Source organism: Plecotus auritus, assembly GCF_963455305.1.
Source record: "Plecotus auritus genome assembly, chromosome: 3".
NCBI lineage: Eukaryota > Metazoa > Chordata > Mammalia > Chiroptera > Vespertilionidae > Plecotus > Plecotus auritus.
Window position 1 is genome coordinate 39,945,859 of NC_137772.1, and position 13,943 is coordinate 39,959,801.

Here is a 13,943-nt window from a genome sequence, read left to right on the forward strand (position 1 = left end):
ATTGGCCTGGAGGTCAATTCCTCACAGTGACACCAACAGCAATCAAGGCTCAGCTACAACAACACTGTGCACCCAGCCCACAAAGGGGTGCACCTAGAGTGTCCACCTCAGGTGATTGGGGAGGCTGAGCCACTGGGCCCTATAGGACACAAGGCCACTCTACCAACTCAAGGAGACATAGCAGCTCTACCCAATACATAGAAACAAACACAGGGAAGCAGCCAAAATGTGGAGACAAAGAAACATGCCACAAATGAAAGAAATGGAAGAAAGCAAAAGACTGGATATAGAGTTCAAAACCACAGTTATAAGGTTACTCAAGAATCTTGTAGAAACCTCCGAGGAACTTAGTGAGACCTTCGAGGATCGTAGTGAAAATGCCAAAAAAATGGAAAAGGACCAGTCAGAAATTAAGCATACACTAACTGAAATAAAGAATAATATACAGGGATTCAACAGTAGACTAGAAGATCTTGAGAATCAAGTCAATGATTTGAAATATGAGGAAGCAAAAAACACCCAACCAGAAAAGCAAAAAGAAAAAAGAAAAAAAAATGAAGATAGTGTTAGAAGCCTCTGGCACAACTTCAAGCATACCAACATCAGAATTATGGGGGTGCCAGAAGAAGAGAGAGATCAAGATATTGAAAACCTATTTGAAGAAATAATAACAGAAAACTTCCCCTACCTGGTGAAAGAAATAGACTTACAAGTCCAGGAAGCGCAGAGAACCCCAAACAAGAGGAATCCAAAGAGGACCACACCAAGACATATCATAATTAAAATGCTAAGGGCAAAAGACAAAGAGAATCTTAAAAGCAGCAGGAGAAAAAGTTTGTTACCTACAAAGCAGTGCCCATATGACTGTCAGCTGATTTCTCAACAGAAACTATGCAGGCTAGAAGGGAGTGGCAAAAAATATTCTAAGTGATGAATAGCAAGAACCTACAACCAAGATTACTCTACCCAGCAAAGCTATCATTTAGAATTGAAGGTCAGATAAAGAGTTTCACAGACAAGAAAAAGCTAAAGGAGTTCATCACCACCAAACCAGTATTATATGAAGTACTGAAGGGTATTCTTTAAGAAGAGGAGGAAGAAGAAAAAGGTAAAGATAAAAATTATGAACAACAAAGTGACAACAAATACATATCTATCAAGTGAATCTAAAAATCATGTGAATAAAAAATCTGATGAACAGAATAAACTGGTGAATGGGATAGAATGAGGGGCATGGAAATGGAACAGATTGACGATTCTCAGAGGGAAGGGGATTTGTGGGAACAGATTAAACAAAGTTCTTATATGCATGTATACATTACCTATGGACACAGACAAAAGGATGGTGAGGGCCTGGGGTGGGTTGGGAACCAGGTGGAGGGGAGATATGAGGGGAAAAAGAGGGACATCTGTAATAATCTCAAAAGTAAAGATTTTTTTTAAAAAAAGGAAAAGAAAAATACAGGGGACCAAGGGATCTTAATTAAAGATGAGGAGACAAAAGAAAAGGAAGAACAAAGCTATTGGAAGTTGAGGAATGAACAAATGATATCAGCAAGATGGCAGAATAGGATTTTCTAGTCTACAGATCCCCATAGAAGCAGGTAAACTGCTGGGTAGTAGGGCAGCACTGGAGGAGAAGCAGGTGGGAAGGTGGAGAGTGGCTGGAGGTAATAGCACTACTAACAACCAGATATATTGAAGGCTTAGTATGTGTCTGCCACTAGATACATAACATTCATGAACCCATTTAATGCTCATCAGAACCCTGATGCCATTATTATTCTGATTTTATGGTAGAGGAAATGGAAGCTCAGGGAGGTTAAATGATGCATTCTACGCTACACAGTGTGGAGGAGGCTGAACAGGAATCCAATCCAGGCAGTTGGTCTAGAGGCCATGCTCCTCATCATTACTCCAGAGATGAATTGTTCTTGGAATCTAGGTTTGGAGTTTCACATTAAATTCTAAGCCGCTCATGTGTAAACGGTGAAATTGCCAAGAGCAGCTTAGTAATAACAGGAACATTTTAGCTTTAGTCCACTTACTGACAGAAAATACTGGAGGATCTAGGGGAAAAGTATGAAATGGAAATATCAAAGAATATTTGGCCTAATAGTATCTTATATTTGTACGTAATATTTTGTATTTTTCAAAGTTTTTTTCATGAGTATCATCTTTTTTTTTTTTGCAATATGACTTGGCAAAACAAGTATTATCATCCCCATTTTACACAGATGAGGAAATTAAAGCTTGGAGACATTAAGTGGTCTCCAAAGCCAAACAGCTTATAAAATTGGTATTCCAGTGTTCTGACTTCTTTCTACTAAGGATTATTAGAAAACTAGAGGCCTGGTGCACAAAATTGGTGCACGGGGGGGGGGGGGGGGTTGTCCCGCAGCCCAGCCTGCACCCCCTCCAATCTGGGACCCCTCGAGGGATGTCTGACTGCCTGTTTAGGCCCGATACCGGGATCGGGCCTAAACGGGCAGTCAGACATTCCTCTCACAATCCAGGACTGCTGGCTACCAACTGCTCACCTGCCTGCCTTCCTGATTGCCCCTAACCGCTTCTGCCTGCCAGCCTGATCACCCCCTAACCACTCCCCTGCCAGCCTGATTGATGCCTAACTGCTCCCCTGCCAGCCTGTTTTCCCCTAACTGCCCTCCCCTGCAGGCCTGGTCCCCCCCAACTGCTCTCCCCTGCAGGCCTCGTCCCCCCTCCCCCAACTGCTCTCTCCTGCAGGCCTGAGTCCCTCCCAACTGCCTTTCCCTGCAGGCCTGGTTGCCCCCAACTTCCCTCCTCAGCTGGCTTGGTCACCCCTAACTGCCCTCCCCTGAAGGCTTGATCGCCCCCAACTGCCCTCCCTTGCTGGCCTGGTCCCTCCCAACTGCCCTCCCCTGCAGGCCTGGTCCCTCCCAACTGCCCTCCCCTGCTGGCCTGATCAACCACAACTGCCCTCCCTTGCAGGCCTGGTCCCTCCCAACTGCCCTCCCCTGCTGGCCATCTTGTGGTGGCCATCTTGTGTCCACATGGGGGCAGGATCTTTGAGCACATAGGGGCAGCCATCTTGTGTGTTGGAGTGATGGTCAATCTGCATATTACTCTTTTATTAGATAGGATAGAGGCTGGTGCACGGGTGGGGGCCAGCTGGTTTGCCCTGAAGGGTGTCCTGGATCAGGGTGGGGGTTCCCTTGGGGCATGGGGTGGCCTGGGCGAGGGGCTTGTGGTGGTTTGCAGGCCGGCCACGCCCCCCGGTGACCCAAGCGGAGGCCCTGGAATCTGGAGTTTATTTATCTTCTACAATTGAAACTTTGTATCCTGGAGCGGAGCCAAGCCTTCTGCTTGCTCAGTGGCAGCAGCCATTTCTGTTGGAATTTATGTATCTTCTATAATTGAAACTTTGTAGCCTTAAGCAGAGGCCTGGGCCGGCCAGGGCTGCAGAAGCTTGGCTTCCTCCATCGCTGCGGGCAACCCTAGCCTCCTGCTCTTTGCAGCTCCGTGGCTGCCATCATTTCTGTTTGGGTTTATGTATCTTCTATCATTGAAACTTTGTAGCCTTGAGTGGAGGCCTAGGCCGGCAAGGGCAGGCGGAAAGCTTGGCTTCCTCCATTTCCCAGGAAAACCAAGCCTCCCTCTTGCTCTCTGTGGCCGTAGCCATCTTGGTTGGGTTTATTTGCATATTCGCTCCTGATTGGCTGGTGGGCGTGTTTTGTGGGCGTGTCTTGTGGGTGTAGCAGAGTGATGGTTAATTTGCATATTACTCTTTTATTAGATAGGATTGTGAAGAATGAAATATTTTCTAATCTCAGTTGAAAGACCTAATTACAGATAGTTTTCTTCTCACTAAAATCACTTTCAAATGGCTGCTGTGTCAAGTTTACTTTATTAATTGAAATTGTAATCAGCCAAAATAATTAAAAATCACAGTAATAAGGAAGTTCATAGATTTTAGACATGATTTAATCCAATTTATTAATCATAAAAGCCATCTGGAAATTAGTGCTCATTATTTTATTTCTTCCTTGGGCAGATACTGCTAAATTGATTTGAAAAAATTGTCTCTCAGTAGATTTTGCTCTTGAGTCAACATTTAAAAACACCATTGGAGAGTGGACTACGGCTTTGAAGTACAAAGAAGGAGTAAGGGAAAGGCAAAAAGGCTAACACATTTCTGAGAATTATACATGGTGAAGCGAGAGGCACAATTGAGTGTACTGCTGCTAACATTTGCAGTGAATGCTGAAGGACAAGAATCATGGTGGTGTATATTATATTGGCCATGATGACCACTTTAATTTTTTCACTGGCTAGAGATCAGCTCTTTTTGCTCTTAATTTCTGCCAAGGTTATACTTTTGTAACCTACAAACTCTCAATAAGCATGTACAAAACAATATTCAGAGATTCAATATTGGTATTTGTTTTCTTGAAATCTCTAGAAAATCAGATAGGATTAGGATAGATTATAGAATTGAAGATGACAAGGTGGTAGGGTTAATGCCATCTTTTCTCTCTGTCAACATGAAGCTGAACTAACACCCTAGAATCATAAATTTAAAGAATGTTTAAATGGAATGGATCTTAGAGAGCTGATAAAGATAATTACTTAATTAACCAATTAATGTACTTCAGTTGGTGTGGAAAACGATAGATACAGCACTTTATCCACACAACTTAATGGGAAAGATACATAGTTAAACAAGTAAGTACCTGTTTAGCATGTCTGACCCCTGGTTATCCAACCTTCTCAATATCCCATCCAGTGACCAGACAATTCTCAATGTATAGTGTTCTGGTTTGAAGCTTAAAGTTAAGGGGCAATATAATATGTGCATCGACATTTGGTGAAAACTGGGAGGGCCTTGAGTGACCTCACTGCAAGTTCTTCCCAATCTGCTTCCAAGGATAGGGTCCCCTAGCCAAACAACTTTTCTTATTACAGGGGGTGGGCAGAGTAGCTGTTCATCCCTGAGTAGTGGGCTTTGGTTCCCGGGCACCCCAACAAATTATTCAAAACAGCCAATTGCATTGTTTCCCAGGAACCCGGGGTCATCTCATGCTCTTGTTACTACAAAGCCTGTCTCCCACAGGCTCTGGTTGTTCACTCTGTTCCAAAGTACAACCCCCATGTGGCCCTACGTGGCATTGTGTCCTTTTTTCCTGAGCTGTGAGTATATCTGACTAATAAACTACTGTCAATCACATTTGTCCAGGGTTGAGTGTTACGTGTTGGCTGTAACCCTGGGGTGAGAATCTCTCCTTCCAATGGAATTTAGAGGAGGTGATCAAAACAAAAATATTCTAGATATTGGGCTAAACTTCAGTTTCTTATTGTACCCGTTTATTTCAGGGAGTTGAGAAGTGAATGGGGATACAGAAATGGCTGATATGAATATAGACCACTCTTTGAAGTCATGGAACATCAAGCATAAAATGATGAAAACTTAATGTTGCTGTACCCTGTTCCTCAAAACTTAATTTTTATGAACTCAGAAATGGCTAAAAAATAATAAAACTTTTTTGTCAATTAGCTTTATTAATCGTAGCCATAAACTGAGAGAAGAATATTTAGAGACTTTAAAGAGACATGCTTCTTTAAAGATTGAAATTTCATCTAGTTCAGTTCAAATTGTTTGACTTATTTGGGAGGTTCAATTTTTCATCTGTCAGTTTTCAATCCTAACCTTGATTTAACAAATCTTGCAGAAAATTATTCATCTTCATATAAGAAGTGTACTAAGAATGGCTGACACACACTTATGCAGTTCAGTATAAAAATGAGGTAGCTTATGCATGTAGCAATACTACAACTTGTTTTTCTGAAGCAATAATTCTCTAAGGACAGAGTCATTACTTATCATGTAATCTTTTTTTCCCCCAATATTTTTTTGAATAAATCTTTATTGTTCCGATTATTACACTTGTTCCTCTTCCCCCCATAGCTCCCCTCCACCCAGTTCCCACCCCACCCCATGCCCAAACCCCCCACCCCATTCTCGTCCATAGGTATAAGATCTTTGTCCAATCTCTTCCCACACCCCCTTACCCCTGAGAATTGTCAGTACACTCCCTTTCTATGCCCCTGATTCTATTATATTCACCAGTTTATTCTGTTCTTCAAATTTTTTATTCACTTGATTTTTAGATTCACTTGTTGATAGATATGTATTTGTTGTCACTTTGTTGTTCATAATTTTTATCTTTACCTTTTTCTTCTTCTTCTTAAAGAATACCCCTCAGTATTTCATATAATACTGGTTTGGTGGTGATGAACTCCTTTAGCTTTTTCTTATCTGCGAAGCTCTTTATCTGACCTTCAATTCTGAATGATAGCTTTGCTGGGTAGAGTAATCTTGGTTGTAGGTTCTTGCAATTCATCACTTTGTATAATTCTTGCCACTCCCTTCTGGCCTGCATAGTTTCTGTTGAGAAATCAGCTGACAGTCGTATGGGTGCTCCCTTGTAGGTAACTAACTGTTTTTCTCTTGCTACTTTTAAGATTCTCTCTTTGTCTTTTGCCCTTAGCATTTTAATTATGATGTGTCTTGGTGTGGTCCTCTTTGGATTCCTCTTGTTTGGGGTTCTCTGCGCTTCCTGGACTTGTAAGTCTATTTCTTTCACCAGGTGAGGGAAGTTTTCTGTCCTTATTTCTTCAAATAGGTTTTCAGTATCTTGCTCTCTCTCTTCTTATGGCACCCCCATAATTCTGATGTTGGTATGCTTGAAGTTGTCCCAGAAGCTCCTTACACTATCTTCATATTTTTTGATTCTTTTTTCTTTTATTTTTCCGTTCATCAGATTTTTTTATTCATTTGATTTTTAGATTCACTTGTTGATAGATATGTATTTGTTGTTCATAATTTTTGTCTTTACCTTTTTCTTCTTCTTCCTCTTCTTAAGGAATACCTTTCAGCAATTCATGTAATACTGGTTTGGTGGTGATGAACTCCTTTAGCTTTTTCTTATCTGTGAAGCTCTTTATCTGACCTTCAGTTCTGAATGATAGCTTTGCTGGGTAGAGTAATCTTGGTTGTAGGTTCTTGCTATTCATCACTTTGAATATTTCTTGCCCCTCCCATCTGGTCTGCTGTGGGAACCCCTTTCACATCCCGCGTGGTTCAGGGTTCCGGTTCAGGGTTCGGGTTCTGGAGAAGGCCTCACACAAATGAAAAGAGACTTGGAAAAGTATTAATTTGGAAATATTGGGGGCCAGGCGGGAGCCCAACTCTAGTGGAAGGACTACCCTTTGCTCTGGCCTTGCAATCCCTTTTATTGAGACTATGGGATACGCCCATAACCTTTAGGCAAGAAATTCCAATAACAGAAATTTACATAGGAGAAACAGAGGTGGAGGCTGCTTCAGCTAACAATGTTTCAACTAAACAGTGAGTGATCAAAACAATTAAGGTTGTTGACCAGCCTTCCCAGTTTCCTGGCCACATCTTTCTATTAGTGGTAGAATGATTGGTTTCCGGCAGTCTGCATAGTTTCTGTTGAAAAATCAGCTGACAGTCATATGGGTGCTCCCTTGTAGGTAACTAACTGTTTTTCTCTTGCTGCTTTTAATATTCTCTCTTTGTCTTTTGCTCTTGGCATTTTAATTATGATGTGTCTTGGTGTGGTCCTCTTTGGATTCCTCTTGTTTGGGGTTCTCTGCACGTCCTGGACTTGTAAGTCTATTTCTTTCACCAGGTGGAGGAAGTTTTCTGTTATTATTTCTTCAAATAGGTTTTCAGTATCTTTCTCTCTCACTTCTTCTGGCACCCCCATAATTCTGATGTTGGTACACTTGAAATTGTCCCAGAGGCTCCTTACACTATCTGCATATTTTTGGATTCTTTTTTCTTTTTGCTTTTCTGGTTGAGTGGTTTTTGCTTCTTTGTATTTCAAATCTTTGACTTGATTCTTGCAATCCTCTAGTCTGCTGTTAGATCTCTGTATAATACTTTTTATTTCAGTCAGTGTATGCTTAATTTCTAGTTGGTCCTTTTTCATATCCTTGAGGGTCTCGCTAAATTTATTGGCCTTTTCTAGAAAATTCTTGAAAAACCTTATAACTGTGCTTTTGAACTCTATATCCAGTCATTTGCTTTTCTCCATTTCTTTCATTTGTGATCTGTTTCTTTGTCTCTGCGTTTTGGCTGCTTCCCTGAGTTGATAGAGAGGCTTTGTGTGCTAGGTGTCTTATAGGGCCCAGTGACTCAGACTTCCCAGTTACCTGAGGTGGACACTCTTGGTGCACCCCTTTGTGGGCTGTGTGCACAGTCTTGTTGTAGTTAAGCCTTGATTGTTGTTGGTATCATTGGGAGGAATTGACCTCCAGGCCAGTTGGCTGTGAGGATCAGCTGTGTCTATGCTGGGAGAACTTCTGTGCTGGAGACACTCTTATGAGACAAGATTTGCAAAAGCCTCTGTGCTCAGCTTGGATGGGGTGGAGTCTCAGGGCGGAGCAGACAGCATTGGTTTCCCATCAGCCCTGCCCTAATAGGCCCCTGTGTCTCAGTGTCCCGTGGTAATCGCTGTAAGCACCTTTGAGAGAAAGCCGCCCTCGAGTTCCCCTGGCTGCCAGATAGTCCAGTTTCTCCCCGAATGTGTCTGGGTCCCCAGAGTCTTGCCCAGAACTGGAGTTCAGTGCAGTCGGGAGCTTTTGTCTCCCTCCCACTTGAGAAAGCTAGCTGCGTACTCAGTTGCTCGCCCTCTCCGCGTGCGTGCACCTCGGTACCTCTGCCTTCAGCAGTTCCTCTGAGTCTCAGTGTGCTTTTCTCTTTCCTGACAGTCCAGTTTCTCCCCATATGAGTCTGGGTCCCCAGAGTCTCACCCGGAACTGGAGTTCAGTGCAGTTGGGAGCTTTTGTCTCTCTCCCACTTGAGAAAGCCAGCCGTGCACTCAGTTGCCAGTCCTCTCTGTGCACGTGTCTCAGTACCTCTGCCTCCTGCAGCTCCTCTGAGTCTCAGTGTGCTTTTCTCTTTCCTTCTAGTTGTAGAATTTCCATTCAGCCAGCCTTCCTGTGGTTCTGGATGATGTCTGTTTTGTATTTTAGTTGTAGTTTTGAAATTGTTGTGCGAGGCAGCAGTTTAGGTGTTTACCTATGCCGCCCTCTTGGTTTCTCCCCCTGACACTCTTCTGATTCTTTTTTCTTTTTGCTCTTCTGGTTGGGTGTTTTTTGCTTCTTCATATTTCAAATCTTTGACTTGATTCTTGGGATCCTCTAGTCTGCTGTTGGATCTCTGTATATTATTTTTTATTTCAGTCAGTGTATGCTTAATTTCTGATTGGTCCTTTTTCATATCCTTGTTCCTCAGAGGTTTCTAGAAGATTCTTGAGTACCCTTATAACCGTGGTTTTGAACTCTATATCCAGTCTTTTGCGTTCTTCCATTTCTTTCATTTGTGACATGTTTCTTTGTCTCCACATTTTGGCTGCTTCCCTGTGTTTGTTTCTGTGTACTGGGTAGCTGCTAAGTCTCCCTGAGTTGATAGAGTGGCCTTGTGTGGTTGGTGTCCTATAGGGCCCAGTGTCTCAGCCTCTCCAATCACCTGAGGTGGATGCTCTTGGTGCACCCCTTTGTGGGCTGTGTGCACAGTCTTGTTGTAGTTAACCTTTTATTGCTGTTGGTATCACTGGGAATAATTGACCTCCAGTTGGCTGTGATGACCAGCTGTGCCTTCACTGGAAGATCTGTTGCACAGGAGACACCCTTATGGGGCAGGACTTGCTTCAGTAGGGCTTTGGTGCTCACTGAGTCTGCCCCTTGAGTGTGTTTCTTATGGATGTGAAGATTTATAATCTGGAATGGTCTCACTCTGACCACTGGGTACACTGGCTCTTGGGTCTCCAAGGAAGTGCAAGGTCAGCCACTATGTGGGGCCGCCCAGGAGGAGCTACAGAGAGATCTGCAGATTCCTACTCTTTGTATGGGGTTTGGAAGTGTCTATGCAAGGCCCAGCTGTGAAGCAAGGCCACTGCTGCTGTTAGGTAGTGAGCCTTCTTTTGGAATCTCTGACCCAGCTGCAGTTTGTTTAGGTGAAAGAACAGGTTATTCATATGCAAAAGCTGCTGCTCACAGCTTGGGTGTGGTTGTAAATTGGGTGGGCGGGGTCCCCGGGAATCACCAGGGCGGAGCAAATAGTAATGGCTGCCCTGAATCCAGAGTAGTCCCTGGTTCTCCGAGTCCCGAGTGCAGGAACAATGATCGCTGGGAGCACCTCTAAGAGTAAGCCGCCCTCGCGTTCCTGTTCCGATGCCAGACAGTCCATTTTCTCCCCGTATGTGTCTGGGTCCCCCAGAGTCTCACCCAGAACTGGAGTTCAGAGCAAGTGGGAGCTTGTATCTCCCTCCCTGTTTAAAAAGCAGCACATCCAGGTGCAGCACTTTCCGTGCCTCCACACCTCTTACCGGTCTCAATGTGCTTTCTTCACCTCTCTGGTTGTGGAATTTCCACTCAGCCAGCTTTCCTGGCATTCTGGGTGGTAGTTGTTCTGCCATTTAGTTGTGGTTTTTATTTTTTTTTTAAAATATTTTTATTGATTTTAGAGAGAAGAAAGGGGAGGGAGAGAGAAGTAGAAACATCAATGGTGAGAAAGAATCACTGATCAGCTGCCTCCTGCACGCCCCCTACTGGGAATGGAGCCTGCAACTGGGCATGTGCCCTGATTGGGAATCGAACCCTGACCTCCTGGTTCATAGGTCAATGCTCAGCCATGAAGCCACACCAGCCTTAGGTGTGGTTTTGATGTGGTTGTGAGAGGCAGCAAGTATAGGTGATTACCTATGCCACCATCTTGGTTTCTCCCTGTAGTATTCTTTTTCCCCCCAAGATTTTTTTAATGATTTTTAGAGAGAAAGGAAGGGAGAGGGAGAGAAACATCAATGTGAAAGTGAAACATTGACTGGCTGCCTCCTTCATGCCCTCTACCAGGGGTCGATCCCACAACTGGGGCATGTGCCCTGTCCGGGAACTGATCTGGCAAACTTTTGGTGCATGGGATGATGCCCAAACAACTGAACCACACTGGCCAGGGCTCATCTAATCTTAATTATGTTTTTGTTTCAGTTAAAAGCAAACAAATTACAGTGTGGCAACCCTGAAGATGGATGCTCCTTAAATAAGGTGCTTGAGTGTTTGGCCACGTGCCATGGCATCCATGAGAATGGTGCTCTGAAATTAACCCGGACAATTTTTATTTAATTGAGCAAATAGAAATTGGGACAAAAACATGTAATTGCATAAAAACTAACCAAGACAGCCCTATTGTGCCACTGAACTGAGTTGGAAATGGTGAGTCATAATTTTTAAGCCCATCGTTATCCTAGTACAGTTAATGGTAACAAAGCTTATTATTGAGAAAAACCAGGATGACCCTTAATTTCCAGCGTGTCTTACTCTTTGAGCAGTATAAAATTTTACTTAGAAAGAGTAACTTTTGATCTTCTCCTGGTATTTTTAATTTTGGGGGGTATTAGATTGCTATTTTATTATGAAGGTTGATGGAGAGATCAGAAAGGAAAGGAGAATCTCAAAGGAAAAAAACAGGATGATGGTGAGGGCAAGAGGTTTTATGGTCACATTTTACTCACTTTAACAGTCCGGAGACACTCTAGGTAAAGAATGAAAATAAAGAGCAGATAAGAAGGCATTTGGAATTCTAAAGGAGATAATGGTTTTAGCTACCACTGACTGAAAGTCTGCTGAGACACAGGCAATGCACTAGATATTTATAACTATTAGCGCAATAGTTATAAACTTTGCTGTACATTGGGATCACCTGGGGAGCTTAACAAGCATACTGATACCTGTGTCCTTTCCCAGAGACTCTGATTCTATTGGTCTAGGGCAGCAATTTTCAACCAGTACTGCAAGAATTTTTAAAACATGCAATACCTAACTATTTAGTCAGGGGCATTGACCTCTTTTCCTTTAGATTGTCAATTAAAAATACGACAGCCAATGGAACCATAGCCACCTAGTGTGAATGAATCAAAATTATACCAATTTTTTTGTCAGATTTGCAAAAAAAATATATGTATATATATTTTGGTGTGCTGCAGAATTTTAGTAATCGATTTATGTGTGCCATGAGATGAAAAAGGTTGAAAATCGCTGGTCTAGGGTGAGGCTTGAGCATCTGGAGTTTAAAAAGCTCCCACGTGATGCGAATATGCAATAAAGCTTGAGAACCCCTCAATTTAATTCTCCCCATGACCTTAGAGTTTAGATGTGATAGTCCAAGTTTTAATAGTGGCACAAGTAAGATAAATAAGTTAAATAAAAGATCTAAAGTCATGCAGCCACTGAGTGTCAAAGCAAGGACTGGGACGCCGCTCTGCCTGACAACCAGCCCCGTGCTTTTCCAGGAGCTAATCTGCTGCTCCGATGGAATGTGTTGGCGAGCAGGGCAGGGAGAGGAAGGAGACCCTGCCCTAGGTAAATGGGAGTTGATGATATAGCTCTGTTTTTCATCCTTTATATTAGAAACAGAGTGTACATTTGAAAACTGGGACTGCAGCAGCTAAAAAAATATTCTACTAACATTTTACAGCCCCATATTCCTCAAACTGATTTTCTATACTTAGAAACATTGGAGCTGAGGTTGGTTCTCAGAGCTCCTTGACTGAAGGAAAAGAAAGGTTATATTAGAATTATGCTTCAAAGATTGAAATCAGCTCTCTTCTGTTTCATGAATGAATTGCACTGAATAAATTTGGCATTGTATGATCTTTCTTACCACTCCCATTATCTCTTTTCTAGCTCACTTTTCAAATGACAGAGTGATTTATTGACAGTCTTTAAAAGTTCCATTTTACTGAACAAATGGTGAATATAAAAATCTGTCTCTTGACCTAGTACTGACTCATATATTCAAAACCCTCACTTGATTAAAAAGAACTCATAGAAGTGGAGGCAAATAACTGTTAGATTATAAGAAAATTGAGAAAAATTCCAAGATTTGTTCTTTTTAAAATCAGCAGGAAGCTATTCAAATTACATTTTCTTTTAGGGTGACCAGAGGCTGGCTTTGCTTTCTATTTATATATTACATGCTTTATGCCACATTTGTCTGTCTGCCATTGGCTTCAGTTATCTACTCCTCATGAAACCAAAATGCATTAGTACATTTCAAGAAACACTCTCAATAAACATATTCTCTACTCTTCCTGCCAAAACTCATAGCAGGCTATGTACAGGGGGATTTGCATATCTTTGACATGCATACATTGGCAGAGGAAGCCCCAAATCAAAATTAAACTTCTAGAAGGCAACGAATGAGCAAATAAAACAAACAAAAAAACTCATAAATGCAGAAAACAGTATGGTGGTTACCAGAAGGGAAGGGGGTAGGGAGAAGTAGAAAAGGGTAAAGGAGGTCAAATATACAGTAACAGAAGACTTGATTTGGGGTAATGAACACAAGATATACAAATGATGTATTAAATTGTATGCTTGAAAGTTATATAATCTTATTAACCAATGTCACCCCAATAAATTTAATGAAATTAAAAAAATAAATTTCTATATTTTTTGAGGAATTATTTAGTATGGAAAGTCTGATAATTCCTTATAAAAGTAAAAGACTTGGAAATAACCCAAATGATCCTCAGTGTAGGACTGGTTAAAAAAACTGAAAAATCCTTACTATGTAGCCTGCACTATGTTAAATTTTTTAGGTCCAATAATGATATTGTGCTTATGTGAGATAATATCCATATTATTAGTAATAGATATTGAAATATTTATTGTTGAATGAAATCCCATCTGTGCTTTTCTTTAAAATTCCTTAGCTTGCAAATAAGCATCCCGTTTTAAAAGACAACAAAAAACAAACAAGAAAACCTCAAAAAGGTTAAATTAAGTATAATAAAAATCTTGATAAGTTCTTAACTGATTGGTGGGTAGTGGGGGTTTACTATGCTGTTCTCTCCATTTTTATTTGTGTTTTAAAA